Source organism: Triticum aestivum, chromosome 7D, assembly GCF_018294505.1.
Source record: "Triticum aestivum cultivar Chinese Spring chromosome 7D, IWGSC CS RefSeq v2.1, whole genome shotgun sequence".
Classification (NCBI taxonomy): Eukaryota; Viridiplantae; Streptophyta; class Magnoliopsida; order Poales; family Poaceae; genus Triticum; species Triticum aestivum.
The window spans coordinates 420,764,354-420,776,666 of NC_057814.1; the positions used below are offsets into that span (position 1 = coordinate 420,764,354).

Genomic DNA, 12,313 nt, shown 5'->3' on the forward strand with positions numbered 1-12,313 from the left:
GTCTGGCCAGACACTTTGTGATTTGATCACGGCGATGCCGGAACACGATAACGAGAAACGAGAACAATACCGGTAACGAGGTAACTAGCATAGTGGACAAGTTGTTGATCCACGGGAATGCCAACATGTCTCACCTCGGGTATTTGTAACATATCGCGAAGCAACAGGAATAGCACACGGCAACTGGAGGTTCACTCGAATATTTATTCGTGTGGGTATAGGGGTCAATATGGGTGTCCACGGCTCCGATGTTGATCATTGATCGGAAAGGGTTCCAGTCATGTCTATACTTCACCGAACCTATAGGGTCACACGCTTAAGGGTCATCTATCTGCTGAATACTAGACAAGGAGTCTGAGAGAAAATCACCGAAAAAGTTTCGGACAACGGAAAAGTTCCGCAGAGAGAGGTCACCGGATGAGTTTCGGTGAAACCGAAAAAGTTGTTTCGGTGTATGCCATTAAGTCAAAATGGTTTCGGCACATGCCTGATAATTCTTGGAGGGTGCCAGAATCATTCTGGAAACTTTTTGGAATTTTCAGAAATAAAAACCGAAAATGTTTCGGAGCTGCCGGTACCGCTTTGGCTGTTTTTCGCAGATGAAATTCACTAATCTGAAATTGTTTCAGAACGAATCCAAAATCATTTTAGTGGGTACTGGAATTATTCTAAGACCCACAGAAATATTTTTGGATTTAGTGGACGCGAAAAATTGTCTTCATGAATAGTGAAAACGCATTCTTGTTTGCTTTTCGCAGATGAAAATCACTAAACCGAAATTGTTTCGGAACGCGTTGAAAATTATTTTAGTGGGTAATGGAAATGTTCTGAGCCCACATAAATATTTTCAGTTCGAACGGACGCTGAAAAATGTCGTCATGAATAGTGAAAGTGCTTTTTGCTTGGCTTCTTGGAGAAGCCACCTTGAGGGCCTTTTTGGTATTTCCCCCTTGGCTTCTTGGAGAAGCCACCCTTGGGCTTGGCCTATAAATAGGGGTGGAGGGGGCTGCCTAAAGGATCATTCCCTTCTCACATACAAGTGCCATGCATGATCTGGCTTCTCTCTCCCTCCCAGCGAAATAGTTTCGTAGAGCCGAAAGGCTGTCTGGGTTCCGGTGGGAACTAGTTCTGGACGGCGAAGCCCTGCCGGATAGATGACACCGTATGTGTGCAACTCTGTAGAGAGATCGTAGTTTCGGTCTTAGTTCGTGAGTGCCTCCCGAAGGGCTGTCCGTGTGACCGTCCGAGTTTCGAAGGTCCTCCCGAAGGGCTGTCCGAGTAACCGTTCGAGTTTCGAAGGTCCTCCCGAAGGGCTGTCCGCGACACCGTCCGGGGGACTGTTCGACCGCCTCCCGGAGGGCTGTCTGAGGAGCAGATGAGGGTATACATCCTCGCGGTTGGGAGGTTGTAAATCCTAGCTGCGGGGATCTGCACCGCCGATCGTCATCGACTCTACTTCCCGCTGCGCTACGAGTCGGTAACAAAAAGATCAAACCTTGTATGCAGTCTCCATAGTGGTCCTGGGCTGGTGCGTAGGTCAGAATATTTTTGTTTTCTGCTGCGTTACCCTACATGATGCGCGGTTCAAACATGGGTATCCTGCCTTATGGGCTTATCTTATTATGATCACTTGGGGGCTTCCTGGTCATTGAGCATAACTATGACTACCCTCTTGATCTGGCTTGTACGCCATGATTACAAAATACTTGGGGGCTTCCTGCTCATTGAGCATAGCTGTGACTGCCCTATTGATCCGGCTTGAACGCCTTAGCTACAACCCACTTGGAGGCTTGATGCCCGGGCAAAAGGGACCAAGCAGAGTTTGTTGCAGAGCACAACTCAAACATAGGTACCCTGCCTTGATGGTTCAATATATATCACTTGGGGGCACCCTGTTCATTCAACATAGCTTTGATAACCCTTTTCATTGGCTTGAAACGCCAGGTGTACACACCAAAAAATTTCAGTTGATCCTTCCTTGTACGTCTGCCACTCCTCCCAGGTAATCCTGGAATGACCCGCTGAACTCTTGACAGTCAATCTTATTAAGACCCTGAACTTGTCAAGGTTAAAACGATGGTTGGTCATGTGAGGCCCAACTTACAGGGTTTGAATGAAGGAATAACTTAGTGGCTGTGCAGCCCATGAAAAGCACATGATGATTGAGGCCTGGCCGCCTATGAAAGCCTTGATTTCTTGTTATTTGTTTTTGAACGTTGTTTGAGTTCATATCTTTTTTGATATATGGTTTAAAAGGTGATTCAGGCCATATATCCTTGATTCTTATAATTCATATTTGAGTATATCCGGAGTGCTGATAACCCGGTCTGGCTTTGGACGATAAGTCGCAGTATATTTTGATTGTGCACTTGGAGTTGTGCGCTCTAAGTCTTTGGGTTGTTACCCTTACTACATATGGCGCTGTAAGCCGACAGTATGAACCGATTTCACAGGCCATGTAGCCTTGATTATATGACTCATCATTGAGTATCTTTGGGTTTGATAACCCGCCCTGATAGCGGATGTTAAGTCGCCAGGATATCTTTGCCTTGAGCAATCAAAATCATGATATTGCATGCCTACGGGTCAATACCCTCGACGAATTATGATTATTGAGGTATCACCATGATCTCAATCTCCAGGTATGTTTTTCAATAATGGTATGAATATTTTGGGTTTGGTAAACCACCCTGGCTATGTAATTAAGTCGCCAGTATACTTTGGATTGCACAATTGGGATTATGCGCTTATGAATACTTGGGTTGTCACCCTCACTAGATGTGGTGATGTAAGCCGGCAATTTGAGCCAATTTTCCAGGTATGTTTTTAAATTTTGGATGAATATGCAAGGTTTGATAACCCGCCCTGGCTTTGGACGTTAAGTCGCCAATATATTTTGGATTGCGCCATTGGAATCATGCGCTTATAAATCATTGGATTGTTACTCTCGCTTGATATGGCAATATAAGCCGGCAGTATGAGTCAATTCTACAGGTATGTTTTCCTGGTTATATAAATATGCGAGGTTTGATAACCCGCCCTGGCTTTTAACTTTAAGTTGCCAATATGTTTAGGCTTGAATGGCCTTAATTCTAGTCTTTTCCATAATTGCATAGGACTATATTGTGTTTGGGTTGTTACCCGCCTTGGTTTTTGACGTTAAGTCGCCAGGGCATATGTTATTTAAACTTTGTGTAGGACATGCAGAGCTTTACACATAAGTAAGAATACTGCTATTGCTCATATGAATCATTGCGTTTAAACCCATCATCTGGCCATCTGAAGATATTACCGGGTTATCCAGTTCTGGGTTATACTGCTCAATATTGAGTTTATTGAGGCTATGAGCCGCCAAAGCGATCTTTTCAAAAACTAGACATGACTATGAGCCACCATGGATGGGGTTATCAATTCCTGATTTTTTTTGCAAAGGTTATAAGCCGTCGGGTTGCATCCCGAAGTACAATGGATGCGCATTAAGTCGCCATCGGCCTAGAGCCGCCGGATACTTAACTCCAGATTTACTTGTCAAACAGATAAGTTATTCAAATCTTTAGTAGCCAAACTTGGCTGGATTTTCATTATGGTATTGAATGATTGAGGTTTTCATACCAGGTTATATTATTCAAATCTTTAATAGCCAACATGGCTGGATTCTTTTTATGATTATCAATAACCAATATTATGATTGAGGTTTTCAAAGCCGCTTTAGAGAAATGGCTATTATTTATTTATCCAAGAATATCGTCTCACAGCAGAGAGCATGGTTCAATATTGAATATGCAAAGGCTTTCAACAATATCATATGGACAATGGATATGGTTTTATTTAGTCCCGAGTCGCTGCAGGCATACGACCCGACACTTGGGGGCTACATTATTCAAATCATGATTATATCAAGTATGCAAGTCCCATGTCGCTGCAAGCATGCACCATGACACTTGGGGGCTAATGCAAGGTCATTTTTAACTCGCCTTATTGAAGACCCGACTCATCACATCGTAATGAGCCGGCCCTTGGGGGCTACTAATTGCTCTTGTCAAAGGTAACCCGAAACTCGGGAGCTACATCATATGGTGTTATTTTTTGAAGTACATCTAAAGTCCCAGCTCAATATTATCTTACTGAGCCAGCCCTTGGGGGCTACACATGTGAAGTACAAAATATTCAGTTTATGACCGAGGACGAAGATGAACAAACCGGATTTCTCCAAAGTTGCAGCATTTATATTGAAGCAAGTCTTAAGCTATCATTTTATTCTCCTCTTAAGACATGGGGGCTACAGGTGATATGCATATAAGGGAGGTACACTTTCAAGCTAGTGTTAGCAACAATTATGACCCGGTGCCATCAATATTTACAAACCGACAATTTTGGCAATCATAGCTTGGCAAGCTCTACATATTTAAGTCGGCTGAAAATCAGATGAGTATTTCAAAGACCAATATTTTTGTCAAGCTAGAGCATTGGAAGCCGAGTCAAATGGATTATTCTTTATAATATTTTTCTGCAAGAAGTCAATGTCAGCAAATTGACTATGAAACTGGTCTATTGACCTGGACTTTTCAGAAGAAGTGCCGGGATTTTTTTACATTGGCAAAGTTTGAACATATCTATTAAAGGAGATTTGTTATGAGATCATGGACATGTATCAAGGAGGAAATGACAAGGACTTAAGGATGATCAAGATCAGTTTAACATGGATAAATCCAAATTAAACTGGGGGCTAATGTCGGGGATATACCCTGCGGTATGACCCGACCGGACTTGGTGACTCACTAGTGACCCGCCCTGACTTGGCGACTCACTAAGTGACCCGCCCAGATCTCTTCACTCACTGATGACCTAGCCGGGCCTGGTGACTCATTGGTGACCCGGCAGGCGGGACCGAGGAGCCACAAGACCCGGTGGCCCATAAGGCCACTTATGAGAAGACCGGCTTAAGCTGCATGTCCAGTGGGCCGGCTTAAGAGGAAAGCATAAGGAATATTCCCTTACAAAGGAAGCAAGACTAGGACTCTACTTGTAATAGAGTAATCCTAATCCTACTAGGACTCCACATGTAACCCGCCCCTCCAACTTATATAAGGAGGGGCAGGGCACCTCAAGAAGGGGCGAAATAATATCAAAGGCTAGATACAACTAGAGGAGGGCCGGCTTATAAAGCAACTCCCTCATGAGCATATTGAATAATACCTAGCCACAAACAACATGTAGGGTTATTACTGGATGATGTTTTCCGGGGCCCAAAGCTGTCTAAATCTTGTCTCGTGTGCTAATCCGCTTCGACGATCTACACACTTCTCTCGTCCCAATCAACCCCTCTCAAGCTACTACCTAGTTGCGTTGGCCTCACGAAAAGTCCTCACACTAGGACATATGCCATGACAAATCCATGACAACATGCGCCGTGGAAGGTCGACGAGGGACGCCCGAGCTGGTCACGCGCGAGGATGGCGAACATATGGCAGAGGGAATGTCCTAGGAGCTACACTGCATCCTAATCATCAATCACTCATCAGACAAGCTCGGAATTTCCAATCGGTACAAATAAAGAATGTTTTTGGTTTTGAAGATGAACAAGAACAGGGTGCACACGCTCAAACTGAAGATGATGGCCAGGACAAACTTCACAGTGAGCAGGCACACACCCAGCAGGCCAGCACATCGCATACACCCACACACCCATGTCTAGCTTCGCTTGGCCAGCAAAAGTGACAAAGGAGAGGAGCCGCTGGAGTGGACCAAATCAAGCCGCACCAATTACGGCCATCTTGACGACATCTGCATTCCTCCCGACCTCGTCACCCTTCTCGCAGGAGCCAAGGTAACCTCGTCGACTCCATGAGAAATAGAGGTCTCGTTGGGCAGATGAGGGCCAGAGGAGGTCGAGGTGGAGGGGAGCGCGAAGCAGATGAGGGCTGGTCTTGTCGGGCGTCGACGGCCGTTGGTCGTGTCGCAGGTCCACAACACGAGGTGGGGCGACAGTCTCACGCAGCGGGGGTGGGTGCGACAGGTGTTGGGTGCAGGGGAGAAGGATGGCAGTGGCGAGGGAAGCTAGGGGATAGTGCGGCGGCGGGGAAAGCCAGGGGACAGCCGGCGGCGGCGGGATCTTGGGGCGGCGATGTCTCCCATTGGGTCGTAGCGGGGCAGCGGCGGCGTCTCCAATTGGGGGCGGGGCGGCGGCCGCGTCTCCGGTTCGGGGGCATGGTGGCAGCAGCGCCGCTGGTTGCGTGCGGGAGGTGGGGGTCAGGATCTGGGATGGTGGTGGATCGGGGGAGGTGGGGTGGGCTTTTTTCCCTTTTTTGGTCGTTGCCCGGTTCGGGAGTTCGGGAACATGCCCATCAGGCCCTATATAGGAGTTGTGTGATCAGAATAACTATTCTAATCCTTAGATTAGAAATATATATATATAGCCGAACTGCACGCTCAACGCGAGGGCACTACACTTTCAGTAGGAAGGGTACTGCAATACAGAGACTAGTGAACTTCCCGTCGTAAAAAACTGCACATGGTGTTTTCTCGGTATTATTTTCACTTCAGTTTTTAAACCATTTGTCAGAACGAGGTGTTTAATATACTGTTGAAAAGCTATTGATTAGGCGCAAGTTCACCATGTTCAAATTTTTTCAAGATTCATCACGGTTTAAGAGCAGTTTCGAAAATAGTGCGGCGCACGACGAGTGGCAACAAGCGTTTTTTCATGTTTTTTTCTAAACTGCTCGTCATAATGAAGCAAATGATACTCATTGAGGTGCATCTTTTTCATATCTATTATTTTCTCTAATTCATTACGGTTTAAGAGCAGTTTGAAATTTACTAAATCATGGAATTTTGTTTTTTTTAAATTTTTTTTCAATTTTTCGGTACTGTTTTTGCTCCAGTTTTTTAACCGTTTGTCAAAACGGGGCGTGTAATATACCATTGAATAGCTATGGACGAGCCACAACTTTCATATGTTGAAATGTTTTTTAGATTCCTTACGTTTTTAAGTTAATTTTGAAAATCATGCGGCTGACGATGAGTGGCAGCGGCCGTTTTTCACGAAATTTTTACAAACCGCTGATCATGATGATTCAAATTATATGCCGTTCAAAAGATATCGATGAGGCGCAACTTTTTCATGTAGAACACTCTCTCTGATTCCATACGATTTAAGAGCAATTTTGATTTTAACGAAATACAGACACTGTTTTTTCACGACCCAAAATCGTCGTATGTACTGCATCAGACAGAAGAACGCACTGCTCCAGACTGAAAACCGCACTGCACTGCACTAGATGGTCAAGTGAACTTCATGGTTTCTTTTGTCGGACTTAAATTTTCTCATACGAGTTTTTGTTGTTTTTTTCAACTTTCTTTTATGAACGAGAGTGGACCAGAGAGAGAGACGAGGCAAGTGAACCACATCAGGGGGAAAGTGCCACAACACGAGTTAAATGAACTGCATGACTTTTTTCCTTTTTTCTAACTTTTTAAAATTGCATGAGGACTACACGATCAAGGCTAATGATCGAGGCTAGAGAACTGCATTTTTCGGTTGAAGAAAGTGAATCTCAAGGCAGAAATAGAAGGAAGTGAACTTCTTGCAATGTTATTTTTGTTCTGGAGCTGCATTTCTTTGCATGTTATTTTCTTCAAAACAAAAAGAACTGCATAGGACAGAGGAGCGAACCTCTAAAAAAAAATCTATGTGCCAGGACAAATTGAACCGCATCTTTTCACTTATAACAAACTAAAAAAAGTATGACACCTTCCACACCTAGTGCGGTCTACTTGTGTCCTGCCGCCGACATACAACTCTGATGTTTCCGCACTGCACGAACACACATGCCGCACTGCACGAACACACATGCCGCACTGCACGGGAACGTGCCCGCCGAACCGCTCGCCAAAGAGCACTGCACGGGAGCTGCTCCAGTGTCTCGTTGGTCAAACACCTGCAGTGCACGAGCAAGGCTTCTATGAACTTTTCCATTTTGTTTTGTGCTTGCCGATTCGATCTTGTAGAGGAGAGGATCCCTTACCTGGGTGGCGGACCTGCAGCTCGTCAGGACAGGACATGCATGAACCTGCATACATCCCCACGGGCACAACAAAAAGCAAAACACACTGAAACATACATCTACTGTACTGTAAAAATGCACATGGGAACCGTACGCTGGACTGAAGTGCACTGCGCGAGCTACAACCTCACCGGCGGCAGCAGGACGGGGGACATCCGCCCACACCCTAGCGCGCAGAGGGAAGAGGGGGGGCGATGAAGGAGCTCGGTGTGGAGGTGTATTGCAGGACTGCCTATGTGAACTGCAAAAGGAAGACAGAGAGCTGTCGCGCGCGTCTTCTGATCTCAAAAAGCAGATGCGCACTGCACCCGAGCGCCATGTTCGTGGTGTTGCCGCGGGGTAGGGGTGGAAAAGGGGGGCAGAGGGCAGCCACCGTCCCTAGGCCGGAGACCGCTGGATCTTCTTTCGCCGGCATGTGCACGTTCGCCGGAGGATTACTACATCGCTGCCGTCGGCCAAATGGGGAGGTCCGGGCGTGGCGCTGGCCGGCGCCGGAGGAAGGCGGGCGGTGGGGAAGGCAGGGGTTCCGCACCTTTCGGGATAGCCCAGATCCGACCACGATGCATATGGGAGGTAGGGGCGCTATCGGGGGTGTTGGGTGGCGCTTGGATGGCCACGCGGAATTGGTCCGGCGTGCGAGGTGGTGGGCAGCACGGGGTCGTGGTCGGGGCAGATGGTGAGGGGTCGTGGCCGGGGGGCGCGGCACGGGTGGCGCGCGGTGGTCGCCGGGGAGGAGGGAGTGGGGCGGGGTGGTTCCCGAGGTGATGCGGTGTGGCGGCCGGGTCGGGTGGCGCGGGCCTGGGGCCGGTGGCTTGGTGGGATCCGATGGGGGGATTGGGTTGTGGCTGTGGGGTTCATGGGGAATTGGGGATGACCGCACGGTGGAAGGAGAGAAAGCGAGGTTGTGGGAGATGGAGGAGTGGGTGGGGTGGGTGGGTTGTTTTTTTTATGGTGTCGTGCGGTTTAGCTGGCTTATGTGGCATGCGTCGCGTCGTTCACTGGGTTAGGCGAGTGTTAGCAGAATAAGCGTAGTGTTAGCAGAATAAGGTCTTGAGGCGTGTTAGTAGAATATATATATATATATATATATATATATATATATATATATATATATATATATATATAAGCGTGAGTGTAGAATAGCTTATTCTACACCCAGTAACAGTACATACAAAATATAGTAACACACTATGTAAATTATAGTAATTTTCATAAAAATTTACTAATTACAAACATAGATGATAAAAAGAATATTTTCCAAATTATTATATTTTATACATCGTTTTACTAGATTTTGTACACAGCGTTACTAGGGGCGTAGAATAAGCTATTCAACACTTACGCTTAGAATAGCGTTATATATATATATAGAGAGAGAGAAGCAAAGATAAAAAGTTTCGCTGGCGCGGCTGCAATCATAAGCGCTCATTCGCGTGGGGATCTGGTCCCTCCTCTTACCTCATTTGCATTTTCATTGCTTTTTTCATTTGATGCATTTTTCCTCTTATATAGTGGACCAGGCGGGCTGCAACATGGCAGAACTAGGCTGCCAAGCGTGCAGTGCAGCAGGGCTTATTTCCACCAGCCTTCGGCCCATGCGGTTCCAGGGAATCCATGGAGAACCCTTTTCTGAAGGTTCGAACCAGTTTCTGTGCTAGCAGCCCGCATATGGGCCAGGCCCATCGCGCAAGTGTGCATATGCCCAGATCGCTGGGAGAAAGGGAAACGATAGGTAGGTCATGCTGGCGCACAGGGAGCCTCATATCTTATCCTCCTGTTCGCCTATTAGGTTTCCCCCCCGCACACACACCCGACCCGCCGGTGGCGCCGTACGCTCCTGCTCGCCGACGTGATTCAGCTTGAACGCCGGCCCACCGCCGACCTCGTCCATCCAAAAGGTCCACAAACTTGTAATCTATCCGCTCCGTCCGACCAACCAGAGCAAGCCCATCCACACCAACACATACCCATCATCTCCCAACGCAGCATGACCCCCTACCACCCCGCTGCTGCTGTAGATCCCAACAAGGAGGACTGCGTCCGTCGACGGAACGACCTGGCTGCACCAGCAGCAGATCAAGAGGCAATTGCGAAAACTTCTCTTTTTTAAAATTACCAAATCCAGATCTACGCGCGGCCGAGAATGGTGCATAAGTTGCACTGACGAAAATGCAACTAGCCTTGTGCATTTTTTCCCTTTTTCGGTAGTTCATTTTTATACGAACTACGATGGTTTGCTGTGTAGATTTGTATAAGCTGTTGTTTTTCAATAAAATTTTGGCAATGAAACCAACACCCTCGTAGCATGAGCTGTGTAGATTCATCGTAGAGGATATATTCGTATAATACAAGAAAGAAGGAACACGCATGGAACAAGGGGAGTGATGTGATGGCTAGTTATGTGTTTGGAAAATTGACAACCCAATCTAGTTTGGCGAAACAAATTTCTTCCATGAACTACTCCAATAAAAATTGGGGGGGGGGGGGGGGGGGGGGGGGGTTGCGTCCCAAATAATTTTTGATCTTTACACATTGTCGGTTTGCCTAAACTTTAAGGTCGCTTTGAGATAGCAAACTAGAAAGGCGACGACATACACAGTTAATTTTTCTCTTTAGTTCGTTTATTGGAAAATAAGTTTGCATCCTACACATCGATTTAACCTCAATATAAACGCAGATATAAATTCTGTTCCTCTAACATTTGGTTATTTGCCTAAAATCTCTAGTTTGTTTCGAGATGCTAAACTATCAATGTCCTTTTGGATGCAACCTTCTATATGAAGGAAATAGCATAACCGCCAAGATACCCAATTAGTAGCTTGGTTTTTTTTGTATGGGAAAAAGGACTACATCCTACACATTTGTCTTGATCTCACCATATGACAGAACCTAAGTATTTACATGTAAATCTGGCATAATTCTCTTCTTGAATTGTTTCAGGTTGATATAACAGGGACAAACTCGGACCCAAAAGAAGAACGGAGGGGGGCCGACATTTAACTGATGGCACGATACCAGCCTTCAATGGTGAGAGGCAGCCCCTACACTTCTCCATCGCACCAAAAAATGTTTCTGTAGTCTGAATAATCGGTCAATTTTTCCCCTTGGCATATGTTTTGAAGGAAAATTCATCCTCAGATCGGATGTGTTTTTTATCCACCCATCTTACTGTTTTCTCTTTCATTGTACCATGATACAAGCAGGACATCCCCGCGCGCAGCAAGGAGGAGAATGATGACGAAGGGACCATAGCTATCCCTCGCGTATCGGATTTCTCTATCCTGAGTCGATGTACCGCAACTTTGCTGTCAACATAACGAAGGGACGTCTAGTTCACATGAGGCTTTGCGAAGCATGGGTGGATACGAATGGCGACTTCCCTAGAGAGATACAACTATGGACCGAAAGATGTGCCTGGGGCGTGGAGCTGGTGAAAGATGGGGACTTTCTCCATCTGAAGAAAGGATGGCGTGGGTTCACAGAGGAGCACGGCGTGAAGGTAGGGGATGTCGTCCACTTCCAAATAGTCACCCCGTCTGCATGGGTTCTCCGCATCAAAGCACCGAACAGAGAGATTAGATGCCCGCGCAGCCACTGAGTTGGTATTTGCTTTTGTTGCCTGGCTTTTCCGGGGGCATGGTTGCTAGTTGATGTGTCCCTAAGATCAGAAAGAGGATATCATTTTGAACTGTTTTTAGCGCAGTACTTGTTAGGCCACAAAAAGCACACTCAAAACACATCCTCCCCTCCGACTGCCCATGAACCTGCGGAGCAGCGAGCATACAAAAAGTGCGACCCCCTTTCGTGTGTATCAAGTAACCTCCGTTCGGCTCCCTCCGTTTACACTGGTTTTGTATGCATGTTTTTTGTATGTGGCCTTTAGAAAGAAATGTTTATGGAAGTACAAGACTGAACGTATAAAAAGGTTAAATTCATTAAACCAGGCATTTTTTTTCCGGGGGAGATGTGATCCCTACATTCTCTAGCTTAGTACTCCCTCCGTTCCTAAATACTTGTCTTTCTAGTCATTTCAAATGACTATCACATACGGATGTATGTAGACATATTTTAAAGTGTAGATCCACTCATTTTACTCCGTATGTAGTCATTTGTTGAAATGCCTAGAAAGACAAGTATTTAGGAACGGAGGGAGTAGAAAATTAATCAAAATGACTACTGACTACATCAGGATGTTTAGGAGTGCCAGGACTGGTCCATAACACGATTACAACGATAATAAGTTAAGA

At 46.2% G+C, this 12,313-nt stretch overlaps 1 long non-coding RNA gene across 1 annotated transcript; it reads left to right on the forward strand.

The window, feature by feature from the left end:
* Positions 1-11,004: 11,004 nt before the first annotated feature.
* On the forward strand, positions 11,005-11,970 carry LOC123165943 (uncharacterized). Its single transcript, XR_006483292.1, has 2 exons — positions 11,005-11,093; positions 11,270-11,970. It is a non-coding gene; the product is annotated as an uncharacterized lncRNA (long non-coding RNA).
* The last annotated feature ends 343 nt before the right edge of the window (positions 11,971-12,313 follow it).